Here is a 12,666-nt window from a genome sequence, read left to right as displayed (position 1 = left end):
GTACCCTTCTGTTGAATAAAAATACTTTGAAAGCTATCAGCAGGACAAGTGGTAGCCCATGGGTTTTGTCCAAAACCAGCTTAAGATAAGGGACTGAAGAATTTTATCATTAATAGTCATAACCCTTCTTACACCACACCATCTGTATTTCTGATACAGATTTTGGCGCTTTCGGTGAGGGTGAAAATTTTCTCTGTGTAGTTATCAGCAGACAGTAGAAAGAATTAGAGATGATGAATTATTAGTAATAAACTAATGATTATTTTTGTCCGTAGTACTTCCATCTTCCTTAGTTGTCACGTGAATCTGTGGCAAACACAGAGGCTCAAAGAAAGCCTTTTACTACTCTGACGTGAAGTCCTTACAGTGTAAAACTTCCAGATGTTCAAAGTAGATAGATATTAACAAAAAGATATAGATGTTTATTTTTTTCCCCCTCAGAATACTTTCTCTCTCACAGGTAATATGGAGTATCTGCTCAATATCACAAGCCCTAAACCTCCCTACCCACTAACAGCTGTCAGAACTTCTGTACTAACCTCACCTTCTTCAGAGTTAAAAAGGTTATGAATCAGAAAGCATGAGTAACTGACAGAAACCTCATGCTGTCATTTCTTAACTAAAAATACTAAAGAATCCTAAGAAAGAGACTTTAGGGAGGACAAAAAAATACAGATTACACTGGTTCTTTGTAGACTCCAGACTAATCACAATAAATGACTGTCTGTGATGATGGAAGATCAGATTTGATGATCAGAATGCCCATAGTGTGCATATGCACACATCCATACCTGCATATGTGTGTATGTATATACACGTGTCTGTATGTAATAGGAGTAATTCTACTGGATTTCGCCTAAAGCCCAGAGTACCTGAACTCACCTTGGTGCTTCTGTGTGTGACTTTTAAAATGTTGTGTACTTCTTGTTACTCTTTTCTGCATGTTGTGCTGTAAATGCAGCTAGCGTTCTGGTCTTTTGTTCACATGTGAACCAGGACAATATGGAGAACATGGATTTCTTTTGTATTCCTTGTGGGAATGATATTACTGCATTGCGTCTTACTAGGGAGAGGCAAGCTATTCTTACAATAATCAAAGCAAGGTTCTGCTACATTGTAAACTGCATTCAGGAACAAATTATCCTTTATTATTATCTCATTTCTTATATTGCTTTCTGTCAATCAATAATACAGTGCTAAAGCATTATTATCTAATGATTACACTGATGTATGGACACGTAAAATGTTTAGATTTCACATTCATGATGGAACAGGTTATTAAAGTTTTTAAATTGTACACAAGCTACATGAGTTATGAGCATCTGGAATCTTTGCAGAAAATCAGAGTATTTGATAATAATTTTATAAAGTAAGTGGGTCATGAAGAAGAGAAGAAACAGATGTTTTTCCAATAAAGCATAACGACCTATTTCTATTTTAAATATACTTAAGTATTGTCATGCATAATGCTGTAGTACATATCAATGCTATGTGCTAACAAGGAGGATACATTGACTGTAAAGTATCCTGTTAGAGTTTGTTTGAAGAGGCAATCAAAAGCTTATGTAGTCTATATTAAGACTTAACTAACTTTTTTGTGTTGTATTTAATGGATTAAATAATTCTGAAAACAGATATCACAAGAATTTAATATACGTATCTTAAGCACGGGTAACAAGATCTGAATCTGTTCAGTTTATTGATAAATACACTGAGGATGATATTCAGAATTTTTGAACAAGCATAAGCCAATTCAAGTTGCACAAGATTTCAGCCTTGATACCCCTGGTGCTCATATTCTCTTTGCTATCAGTAGTTTCACACTGCTTTATTCTGACTAATTTATTCTGTCACTTTAACCTATATTCACTTATGTCTCAATTACTTTTGATTGCTGATTCTATCCAGACTATCTCACCTGTAAAACCTGTTTGGGTAGCTGAGTTCAGGTTTGTTTCATAGTGTTATACAGTATCTGGCACAGGAATGTGTTTGTTTAGAACAACATTTGTGTGTTCTTGTATCTCAAAAATGGGAAATTGAGTGTGTGGTGCTCTTTCTGAGCAACAAAAGGTACATGATACATTGCAGTGATTTGTGCTTCTGTGTTCAAATTGGATCAGATTTTTTCTAAAGCTGAGAATAAGGGAGAACTGAAAGGGTAGGTGGATATATTGATTTGTTTATTAGTGCTTGATCTTCTTAATGCTGAAGTCAATATATTTTTAATTTCAGAGTGAGTAGAATCTCCTTCCTGAGAAATGATGAAAAAGTTATTTTCAGGGTTAAGCCCCAGTCTTTTCACTGTCTCTAATCTTCTCCTATTAATAATATAATTTCACTTTTAGGACATGATCTGTTCCGTACTGTATGGAGTACAATGCAACGGGCTGAGATATTACGTGATGGTAATTTCTGATCTATAATGTGTTCATTGTGACAATAGTTATTTATGCGTCTTAAAAGTATTTAATCAAGGAGCATTATTTTTCCCAAGACTCTCTGCAAGGCATCCTAATTTAGCGAAAGCAGAGCAATCAAAGAAAACGTGAGGGTTTTTTACATAAAGATATACAGGCAAAGAATACAAGCTAAAGAATCATATTGGGAAACTAGACTACTATATGTTATGTTGTAGCTGTTGTGAGAAGAAAGGAACTGCTAGACAGTTCTTTTAATGATGTACTAAAGATATCTTAATCTGAATCACACTACTGCATTTTGCAGTAAGGAGATTGTAAGTCTCTTAATACATGAGACTTGCTACCCGACATTACAAATATATTACTGGCCAGTCTTTCCACAGCAGCACACTTTTAAACTGGGGCTTAGTCAGAACTTGGGTGTGCAGAGGTCACAGCAGGTCATTGGCACAGCCAGTTTCTTATCTTGAGGGACTTTGTGGTGCAGGGGTCTGTACAAGGTGAGCTCTTCTGGTTTGGTGTGTTCACAAACACTCTGCCCGCAGAGCTGAGCATCAACGATTATTTTCATGCGCCTGTGCTACTGGGATTTACTCACTAGGCTGGCTAGTGGTGTGGGGCTTGAACTTGTGAGAGTAGCTCTTAGATGAAAGGGGAAAAAAAAAAAAGACAGTCTAAGAGAATTGGGTTTGTTCAGTCTGGAAAAGAGGAGGCTCTGGGGTGACTTATTTGAGGCCTTCAAGTACCTGGAGGGAGCCTACAGGAAAAAAAAGGAGAGAGACTATTTACAAGAGCCTGAAGTGACAGGACAAGCGGGAATGGCTTCAAACTCAGTGGGTTTAGGTTAGGTATTAGGAAGAAATTCTTTACTGTGAGGCTGGTGAGGCATTGGAACACATGGCTCAGAGAAACTGTGGCTGCCCCATCCCTGGAAGTGTTTAAGACCAGGTTGGATGGAGCTCTGAGCCACCTGGTCTAGTGGAAGGTGTCCGTGCCCACCTCAGAGGGGTTGAAAGTAGATAACTTTTAAGGTCCCTTCTAACCCAAGGCATTCTGTGATTCTACAAAATGGGATAAAAGCATCTGTTATTGGTGTATGACTTACATAACTCAATTAAATGTGTATTAGGGAGGAACATGTTTTGGCCATCAATATAAACATTTTTACAACATTTGGAAGATGGATTAGAAGTAATATCTGACCTGTGAAGCATTCAGAGTTTTTATATTGTAAAACCAGACTGTGGTTTCCATTACCTTGGCTCTGGAGTCTGTAACAATCACTGTGATCTCTCTAGTGAATTAATATTTATTACCAATACCATTTAGGCAATGGACAGTTCCTAGTTATGGGTGAGTTAGTACTTGACCCTGCTATTTCAACTGTAAGTACAACAGCATAAATTAGAAAGGTTGATTTTGTAGGAAAGTGGAGTTCTCCCCCTTACTCTGTGTTCTTACTGTAAGAAGCTGTGAGCTGCCATTCCTCAGATGCTTTGGGAAATGTGCCTCACAGTCATAGAATCATAGAATCATTAGGGTTGGAAGAGAGCTGCAAGATCATTGAGTCCAACCTTTGACCAAACACCGCCTTGTCAACTAAACCAAGTCATAAAGTAAGGAGGAGAAATTGGCTGAAAATCAGGAGTTCACCTCTCATTCATGCTATAGCAAGGTCTGATGAGAGCACAGCCACAGGATGATAGCAAAAGCCTTGAGAGCACAAGTTCAGGACAATATCAGCAGCACCAAGAGTACAAACCTAAACCACAAATGGTAAATTACTGGTCATTAAAAGAATGTAAGTTCAAGATGTGCCAAAGTGTTTCTAGGGTACAGCAAAGAAAATAACAAATATGTGAAATACCACATTTTTGATGGAAGCACAGAAAAAATGATAAAATATAAAAAGCAGTTACATCCTCTTCAGGCATGGGAAGAAAGAAAGAAGGGAGAATTGTTCCTGCATTCCCACTTTAAGGTTATAGGTAATGCATGTTATCAGTGTTTATGCTTAACAGTATCAGGCCGTTCTTACCCTTTTTTGGGAACACTGCTTTCTGAATTTTTCTTCATCCTATATTCCTTCTGCACACTCAGCAATCACATGTAAAGGATTATCTTCATAAATATGTTTAAATAAATTAGAAGCCCAGCAAATACTGCATGTGTGTTCTGTGCTGTGACCTTCACACACAGGGTGAGTGATACCACAGTACTGGGAAGCAAACTTGGATGTGATGCTGTCCAAGAGACAGGTTCAGAGCCAGAGAAGGACAATGGTCATTGGTTCAGCTTATCTTGGAATTTGCTTTGCAAGCAGAAAGGACAGGCTGGTTGATTGTCCATTGGTTTTATTGTGGTTGCTGAAACTTTTTACTTGCTCTGACAAGAAGGCAGTAAGTAAATTCACAGAATGGTTGATTTTGGAGGGGAAATCTGGAGCATCTTTAAGCATGGTTACCCAGAGAAGGCTGCTGAGGACATAGCTGGGTTTTGAGTCTCTCCAAGGATAAGTCACTATGCTAAAGCTTAGGACTTTTGTCTGTTTAATTTATAACAGGTGCATTGGAATAAGAGTGTAGGATTTAGAACTTCTATTTATATCTCCCAAATCTAAGCCCTAAATTATAACCTTGGTTGAAATTGACAAATGATAATTTAGCTTCTCCTATTGAAGCTGAGGTCCTGTAGAACAGATAAATCAAGAAAGAAGACCCCATGATGAGCAGGACTTTGGTTTCTGCATCTGTAATTCCACCTGCCTCAGCAACCTTTGGCAAAAGATAGAACATAATCCTGCCAAACCGGAAACAAAATCTATTACCAGTCTGTGATAGTATGCTCTCCTTTATTGTGCTTGCAATCTAATTTTGTTAATAGTTTCTTCTTGCTGCTTATTGAAAGAAACAGTATGGGTTGTGTCTTCAGCTTAGCCTTCCCTGGATCTTCCTACTGTGACAGGACTGCTGAAAGGTCAACATGAGAGATGGTGGTGAAAGGAAAGCATGCGAAGTAGCTTTTCGCTTCTTCAGGCTACTTCATATAAAGGTCAGGGGTGACACTAATGTGTTCTTTGGCTGCCTTCTAAAATAAACCGTTCTCTAAAGGTCTGTTTATCCATCTGAATTTTGGACAGACATAGACTCCTGGTTGCAGCTTCACATATGGAGTGGGTTAGAAGTGCTGGTAAACTACAACATCAGGATGGGGGTTGTGTTTTAGATACCCAAGAAAGCAAAAGGAAACAGCGAAGGTAAGAAATGTTCTCAGCGTGTTTTCGGTACCTGAATTTCCTTATGCATTGTGCATGTCATTTAAATGCTTTAACATAGTTTACCATTAAAGAAAGGATACCCTTTTCTGTTTAAGGACTTGGACACCTCTGGAAAGTGCTGTCTTTGTCATATATGCATGAGCTTATTTCTACTTGCTAATAAGTGCAGAAATAGATTGAATATATATCCACATCCTTGTCTGTCTTTGATTTTGAATGTAGGTAGTTATTGCTTTATGAGGTCTCATTAAACTGGAGTATATGACTGGTAGTGATTATTCTTAAACACTTAATTTAGGGATGCTGATATTTGATATTTAGAAATAACTAGACATAAAACCTAGCAAAAATTACATTCTTACAACCAAATTGATGTCACAGACTTTGAATTTCTTAATGATAAAAATACTTAGCATCCAACTTATTCCTCGTATATGTGTGCTAATGTCAGTCTAGGAGAGACTGTGGGGTTAAGAGCATACACAGTGTATATGAGGGCAGTCTTTCTCTAGGATTGCAGCTGTTGGGTGGCTCTTTCCTAGTGTTTTGTTGTTTGACCAGCAATGAGGTGGTATTTCCCTGTTTGTTACAAGGTCTGAAAGAGAATCAAATGAATATTCTGACAGCAAATCAACTTCATAAATGGAGAGGCAAAGAAACTCTAGGCAATGAGGAAGACAGCCTGTAGGACAAGATGTCCAAGAAGGTTAAAACTAAGGGTATGAAGAGACATGTTTGGCTTTTAACAGACTAATAGGTCATAATCTTGTTTATTTTTTTTTTAATGTAATAATGTTATAATGACCAATACAATGTACTTGCCTCATTTTAAATTCAGCAAAATTTAATGTAGATGTTCTGGTTTCAGTGTGGGAAATTTCATATGATACAGTAAAATAGTATTATGCATAACGTACTGAAATCCTAAATTTAATATTGTGTATATAATTGGGAAATATATTCAAATTTGACCGAGGTCTTTAAGGTTAAATACTTGAATCAATTATAAACTCTAGAACTGTGTCTGTGCTTATCATTATATGCGGGAATAACATGAAATCTAGAGATGCACAATTAAGTAATGACCTGTCTTCACAAAATCTGGATATAATTTTCAAATTTAAGTCTCAGTAGTTTTCCTAAAGTTTCTAAAACTAATTCCTAAAGGGAAAAGTAGTTTAGCTTTCATTGAAACCAGTGCCTTAGGAACACATGGGTCAGGCTTCAGAAAATACTTCTGATTTGTAAGGTGTGAGCAGTTTCTAAAGCGCGTTTCTGATTCCAGCTTTTCAAATTTAAACAAAACTATCCTTAATGTATTTCTGTCACATTTATGGCAGCCATTAATACATCATTCAGAAATGGAGTTATAATGAGGCATTGCTTATTCTATATGCCTTGACTAGATACAAGTGATAGTAACATGGGTGGAATTCTAAACCACAGAAGCCCTTAATGCTCGATGAAAGCAAACATTTATTTAAAAAAAAAAGAAAAACAAACCACAAAAAAAGCCCTCACCTGCATACAACTTAAAGCAAACAGATGAGTTTCAATAAAAATATTTTTATACTTTTTTCATTTTACTAGTTAGTGAAGAACATGCATTTTTATTTGTGTGAATCCAAAAAAATAGAGCCCCCACTTCTATTCAAGAGTTGTGTTTTGTTTTCCCTCTTGGAACAATGCTACCATTGCAATATTGTTATTTTCTTCTATCTTCCTTTAAAAAATATAATACAAGTCAAATTTTTCTTTTTTTTGAAAACTTCCTGCTTTTCTTTCCTGAGCTAATCAACTACAGAAGACATTCCATTATTTTAGTTTACTATGTAAAACAGGTAGAAATTCTCTACCTGTTGCAGCTCTTTCAAATCTCTGAGCAAGCACACTAGACTTCACAAATTGAAAGGCAGAAAAAATAGCTTATCTCTATACACTTATAGCCTGAGATAGTAATTGAAAATTGCCCTCTTTGGTATTGTGCAAGCAAGTACTTAAAAATGCCAAATTGTACTGATAAAGGAATAAGGAAGATTTATTTTTTTTGTGAATGTGCTTATATCTTAATATTCTGTTAACCTGTTCAGTAACTTCCAAGAACTTTATCCCTTGAAGGAATCTACTGAGTTCAGAGTCCCTTTGAATACAAATGGAGGTTGGTATGACTGACTTAAGTAAAAATGACTTCCCAGACCTGGATACACAACTTTACAAGTAAAACCAGTACCTATTTATCCCCTTCACAAATGGAGGCAGGAATTCTGAATCAACCTATTATTTCAAATATTTTTTTTTTGTTAACTGCTTTTATTTCCTCCTAACTTAATAACTCAGATGTATGAACTTCAGGTGCAACATATATTCATTTAATTTTTGACTAGCAATGCTTTATCTGACACAGGAAGCACACTGGGAGACAGAGTTATAGGTAAAAGAAATCCATGTTTTTAATAACACATCCTAATTTTCCCTTCAGAATCAAAATACAATAATTTGAAATAAGAGGTAATGGTGTCTGTCTCTTAAATGCTTTGTATTCCTACCACCACCTCGTAAGTATTATGATAAGTATTATGATATTCTTCAGGAAGGAAGTCTCACAGACTCAGAAAAAGGCCATCCCAGTGTGCCAAAATGTAAGTTTATTTCAGTCAGACAAGGGAAGTCCAGTTTAATCCAAGCTCTAGGACTAAGCTCTATTCTTGCCTGAAATGGAAGACTGGCCTGGCTGCACAGAGCGCTTCAGATGGAACTCAAGGATGAAAAAAAAATAAATTATGACCTTTGGAAGAAGGGGCAGGCAACTCAGGAGGACTGCAAGGATGTTGTGAGAGTATGCACGGAGAAAATTAGAAGGGCCAAAGCCCAAGGAAAGTCTAATCTGGCTACTGCCATAAACGACAAAAACAAATGCTTTTATAAATACATTAGGCACAAAAGGAGTGTGTCAGAGATGGGATTCATATCTCACCAGATTGTTTGACTGGTGGGTTGAATAAACCATGTTGCCCGTGTGTGCTGGGTGGGGGGAAGAAGGGCCAGGCTTAGGCCTGGAGCCAACCCGGCTGTGCCCATGCAGAGCACATGGCAGGGAAAACCATGGGGCTGGGCTGTGAGTCACTAAGGCCGCCTGGGGGCCTGCCCACAGCACTCCCCCAGAGCCTCTGGGTGGCTGTGGCACTGCTCACTTTGCCTGGGGGGACAGTGAGTGGCAGGGAGCCCAAGGTCCCGTCTAGGGGGAGCGGCCAGACTCTACACACAGAGATATTTGGTCTCTATCTCCCCTTGGCCTCTGCCCTCCTAGCCTGTCAATGTGTGACCTCCAGAGTGGGAAATATACCTCTCTCCTTTCTTTCTACCTCTATTCTTTTTTCTCTTAATCTCTCTTCCTTTACTCCTGTGGGCAACTTAAACACCTATTTTCTGTATTTCACCTAAGTTGCAAGTATCTCGCTTAAGATGTATGAAGTTTGTGTTTGCTGGGTGTAACAGAGGTTCCCTTATTGCTTTGTCTTGCTAGTCTCAGTAATCTGCTGTAATGCTTTTGGGAAGTTGCATGTTAATTTTGTAAAACCCTTTTTGCCAAAACACCCGTTTTCTCACCAAATTAAAAGAAATCTCCGAGAGAAAAATTTGTAGTTTTTCTCCAGACATGAACTCGAGGTATCAGAGAATCAAAGAATTTTCAAGAGTTCATGGGGGTGAAATCTTTTGAAATCTAAGGTGCACACCAGGTGAGAGTTTGAAGCTTCTGGACCAGAGTGTAACAGAGGGGTAAGGAGAACTTCCATCTCTTCTTGGACACAGGGGAAACATAGTGATAAAGGATGGGAAAAAGGTTGCGGTGGTTAAAAATTTCTTTGCCTCAGTCTTTAATAGTAAGACCAGTTGTTCCCTAGGTATGCAACCCCCTGAGCTGGAAGACAGGAATGTGGAGCAGAATGAAGCCCCCATAATCCAAGGGAAAATGGTCAGTGACCTGCTACAACACTTAGATGCAGTTCTGTAGGGTCAGATGGGATCCACCCAAGGCTACTGAGGGAGCTGGGAATAGTGCTCACTGAGCTGCTTTCAATCACTTACCAGCTGTCCTGGCCAACTGGGGAGGTCCTAGGAGTCTGGGGATTAGTAAATGTGTCACCCATCTACAAGAAGAGCTGGAAGGTAGTTATGAGGAACTACAGGGCTGTCAGCCTGACCTTGGTGCTGGGGAAGGTCCTGGTGCAGGTCATCTTATGTGCCATCATGTGGCACATGCAGGACTACCAGGGGAAGAGACCCATTCAGCATGGCCTTATGAAAGGCAGGTCCTGCTTGACTAACCTCATCTCCTCCTATGAGATAGCAATCTGCTTAGTTAACAAAGGAAATGATGAGATGTTGAATTACCTGGATGGTAGTAAAGCCTTTGACACTGTCTCCCACAGCATTCTCATGGGGAAACTGGCTGATCATGGCTTGGACAAGTGCACTCTTCACTGGGTAAAAAATCTGGCTGGAAGGCTGGGCCCAGAGAGTGGTGGTGAATGGAGGTAAATCCAGTTGATGTTTGGTCACAAGTGGTGTTCCCAGGGTCAGTACTGGGGACAGCCCTGTTTAATATGTTCATTGTTGACATGGATCGAGTGCACCCTCAGTCATTTTGCAGGTGACACCAAGTTGGGCTGGAGCGTCGATCTGCTACAGGGCAGGAAGGCTCTGCAGAGGGATCTGGGCAGGCTGGATCCATGGGCTGAGGGCAATTGTGTGAGATTCAGCAAGGCCAAGTGCTGGGTCCTCCACCGGGGTCACAACCACCCCCTGCAGCACTACAGGCTGGGGGCAGAGTGGCTGGAGAGCTGCCCAAGGGAAAAGGACCTGGGGGTGCTGATTGACAGCAGCTGGAGGAGATTGTAGCCAGATGGGGGGCGGTCTCCTCTCCCAGGTTACTAGCATTAGGATGAGAGAAAATGTGTTCAAGTTGCACCACAAGAGATTTAGATCAGATATTAGGAAACATTTCTTCACCAAAAGCATTGGAACAGGCTGCCTGTGGAAGTGCTGGAGTCACCGTCTCTGGAGGTATTTAAATGGCATGTAGATGTTGCACTTGGGGACATGATTTAGTGGTGGACTTGGCAGTGCTGGTTTAACAGTCAAACCTAATGATCTTTAAGGGTCTTTTCCAACCTAAATTATTCTGTGATTCTGTGAATCTGTGATATAAAATTGAGCACAAAGGAACTAATGAGAAACCTTCAGGAGTGAGAGAAATATTAATGCTAGCATTATTCTTTCTTTTCTAAAACTGCATGTTTTATTTCACACTGGAGAGAAAGAGTTGATACCGCATTAATTGCCTTTTTTTTTTTTGAAGCAATTTGATACAATCCTTCAATAGAAAATTCCTAAATAAAAATCACAGGAAGGAAGTTTTATCTAAAAATCATAAAGCTACGGTGTTCCTTTGATAGGCTTAAAATGTCAGAGAAGTATTTTTGTGCATTTTGAAGTTTTCCCAGTGCCAATGTTGATTAGTGATAATGACTGTGTCTTGTGAAGAACTGAATGCTTTCACGTTCAGATTCACTAGGCTTATAAATAATGTGCTTGGTATTATCAAAGCAGTTATTACCATAAAAATATAGGAAATCAGGATATCTTAAATTCTGTTTAAACTAATAAGTAATTATAGTAGAAAGAAAAAGACCTGTAGACCTATTTTCCACAAATATGGAAGAATATATTTATTTATACTTAGGTTACTAACTCAAGTTACATGGACTTCAAACTTCTTTAACAGTTTACAGAAGTGAAGTTTGGATGTTTTGTTCGAAACAACTGAAAATAACATAACCAAAATAATTTGATGCATGATGACAGCAAAAGAGGGTTTTGCCTCTTCTGTGTGAAAATGATTCCATTTTCTCTACTTGGAGGAAAAAGAAAAGGAATGTGCAATGAATATCCTATTTATGCAAAATACATTTCATATATAGAGAAAAAAGAGAGGAATGGTATATTCAGAGATAATTTTTTTTTTTGTCTTGTGAATATTGAAATGAAAGTTTATGCATTTGGGTCGAATGTTTTGTTTCCGAACTTCATCTTGTCACAAACTAATCTATTTCAAATTAAGAATTGAGAACTTTGCCTGATTCTTTCCCCAGTAACTATTTAGGAAACCTCATTATGTAAGACAACATATGTGAAAGACTGTGACTGCAAAACATGGTTACTGAGCACTACCTAAATTTATTTTCCTTATCAATTATACCCCCAAAGGCATAAGTATGAAATTGCTACTTTCAAATCTTACTCTATTCTTGGCTTGTTATCTTCATTGCTGTCCTAAAATGAGGAGGTCCCTTGTTCTAGTCTAATTTCAGAAGGAAAAAGTAGGTAGGATTCTGTCTATAATGACAGAATTGAATTGGGTTGATATATAGAATACGCAAATAGACAAAACTATTTCCCTCTCTTTTCATGACACTGCAGATAGTGGTCTTCAAAACGCTGAGGTGATTTAAATTAATTAAATTAACCCTATTAAATGAGAGTAATTATCTCTTGCCTTAGACAAAAGCAGACCAATAAACTGCAGTGCCACTTCTGTTTGTTTTCTTCCTCCCAAATGCTGTGCATTTTCTTTTTGTGAATAGGCAGAGCATATTTAAGTTGATCATCTGTTAGTTCGTTTACTTGCTGAGATATGGTGACAAGCAGAGTTTAAATATCTCAAGAACTGCCTGAAATCTTAGCAGTGCAGTGACCAAAGTGACAAAAACTTAGTTTTTTACTTCAGTGATACAGAGATCAGGCTGGAGTACCTCTTCCTTCTAAACATGGAGAGACCAGGACAGGCAAAGCTGTCTAAGTGATGTGTTGGAGATTCAGGGAGTGCAACAGCAGAGACCACCTCCAGTGCCATCAGTAACCATCCAATATGGCACATCCTACACGTTGCTCACAGACAGATGGAAT

General features: G+C 38.4%; 1 long non-coding RNA gene across 1 annotated transcript; it reads left to right on the top strand.

The window, feature by feature from the left end:
- The first annotated feature begins 5,151 nt into the window (after window positions 1–5,151).
- LOC127467545 (uncharacterized) lies at window positions 5,152–8,839 on the top strand. Its single transcript, XR_007903177.1, has 4 exons — window positions 5,152–5,474; window positions 5,563–5,679; window positions 6,294–6,457; window positions 8,291–8,839. It is a non-coding gene; the product is annotated as an uncharacterized LOC127467545 (long non-coding RNA).
- Window positions 8,840–12,666: the final 3,827 nt, after the last annotated feature.

Source organism: Manacus candei, unplaced genomic scaffold (genome assembly GCF_025592945.1).
Source record: "Manacus candei isolate 608988 ecotype Guabito, Panama unplaced genomic scaffold, ASM2559294v1 h1tg000014l, whole genome shotgun sequence".
Classification (NCBI taxonomy): domain Eukaryota; kingdom Metazoa; phylum Chordata; class Aves; order Passeriformes; family Pipridae; genus Manacus; species Manacus candei.
Note: the sequence above shows the minus strand (reverse complement) of the source record. Positions and strands in the feature narration are given on the sequence as shown.